The sequence below is a fragment of the Palaemon carinicauda genome, chromosome 11, assembly GCF_036898095.1.
Source record: "Palaemon carinicauda isolate YSFRI2023 chromosome 11, ASM3689809v2, whole genome shotgun sequence".
NCBI classification, from domain to species: domain Eukaryota; kingdom Metazoa; phylum Arthropoda; class Malacostraca; order Decapoda; family Palaemonidae; genus Palaemon; species Palaemon carinicauda.
Genome location: NC_090735.1, coordinates 124,893,404 through 124,895,475, shown reverse-complemented (window position 1 = coordinate 124,895,475; position 2,072 = coordinate 124,893,404).

The window sequence follows — 2,072 nt, the reverse complement described above, 5'->3', positions numbered from 1 at the left end:
TTCACTTCTTTCAAAACTTCTTCTTATTCTCTTCATATGACTGACCCAGTCCCTGACCCCACCTAAGATCAGCTGCCCTCTTTGCCTCATATGTTTATATATATACATACATATATATATATATATATATACATGTATATATATACATGTATACACACACACACACACACACACACATATATATATATATATATATATACTGTATATATATATACACATATATATACATACATGTTTATATATAGGCCTATATATATATATATATATACATCAACTGAATTATCCCAAAGGAAGAACCATTATTAATTAAATTTGTAAAACTGCTGTTTCGCCAAGCCAAGATTATCTTCATAGGAATACAAAATAAAAAAGGTTTAGCTATTATCATACCTAAGTCTAGGAGCATTAGTCGTATGTGATGAAAATTTATACAGAATTGGTCTGTATAGGAGCATTCTCCTAGACGTCATCAACAGTTCGTTGAGCACCGTACACACTGTGACATGCACCAATTATAGTACATTCAATTTGCAAGTGTCTAGACTGTCGCTGAGAGAGAGAGAGAGAGAGAGAGAGAGAGGACAAATGATCATAAATGAGGAAAGACACGAAAAAAGTATTGTATCTCAGTTAGAATAGTTAAAGCTAGTCTTGCTGCCCACTAATTAAAACGCACTAATTAAGAATAATCTTTCGTTAATACGACTCCTTATAGATAAGGAAATGAAAACAGGAAATAACGACTTGTTGAAACGACAATATTAACACGAAGGAGAATTTAACCTACCTACCACACCAAAGCAAGACGTCTTGAGCCAGTCTTGAGCCACACTATCCTTTGTAAGTCTTGGCCTAACCCAATAAATGGTATCGTGAACAATATATTAAAAAAATACATTTTTCCTGGAATTTTTCTTATGATTTTTTTCTGGCATGGTGATAATGGCATTAAATCCTTTGATCTTAATCCTAATTCGTTATTATGATTTATGTTTACTACGATATATAGGCATTTGATTAATAGAGTGCTCTATTAATCCTGAAATAGGCCTATCCGGAACAAGGATCATCTTACGATTATATCTAATCTGAATTTAAGTTGTTTTAGATTGAATATTTATTGTTCAATAAATTATTTATTGGAATCAAACTTGTTTCGTGTTTAAATCAGTTTTATAACTAAGGTTAGGTAACTTTAGGTTAAGTTAGGGCGATTTAGTCTTAATATAAACAAAAAGATAAAATATAGGCTACTGTTTCAAAGACAAAAATATAATAGTACATATATATCTCAACATAAGCCATATTCCTTAATATAGTTTGAAAATGTAAACTACAAAAATGAATTATTTATGACCACTAACCTTACTCCAGGGTGCAAGTTAGCAGGAATCAGTGTCTGGCCACGAATTTGATAATTTTCAAAACCAAATCACTAAAATTCACTATTCTTCTGTGTGGTCAAACTATTGAAGATGCCATTAAGAAGTGCATACGGAAATTCAGCCATTTAAAAACACAATAAGCAGGAAAAATTAAAAAATAAATACGTGAGTAAAAGCTCAGCTCGGCCACTGTCTGCTAGACAAACTCTAGGTTGGAGTCAGACTGTCAGAGTTGCCAGTTCGGCCTTTTTTCAGACCAAAAACCTCCAATTTGGCATTTAAAAAAATTGGTTAGCCTTTAGTAATATGAAAAAAAGGCGGGCCTTAAATACTATATATTTGACCTTTTTCTACGAATGGGTTTGCCTTTTAAAACATCTGTTGATTAGAAGTTGGCCTTTATTCATTTAGAAAACATAGCAATCCTGGTTGGAGTGACTCGTGACGTCACTTTTCTGTCGTCTGCTAAGATTGAATAATAATGTTATCTTTTATCTGCATCGTTGTTGCTTTAATTTTATTTGCTAAAACGTTTATTATACTATATTTTTTCTCTATTTAATGCAGATTTCAACGAGGCTTTCTTTATATCTATCATTATAATAATCTGTCTCACTCGGATAGGAGTTTTCTTCTTCTTTCTCATCGTTATCCCTACAGTATGGGGTCGGTTGCCTCATACGGCCT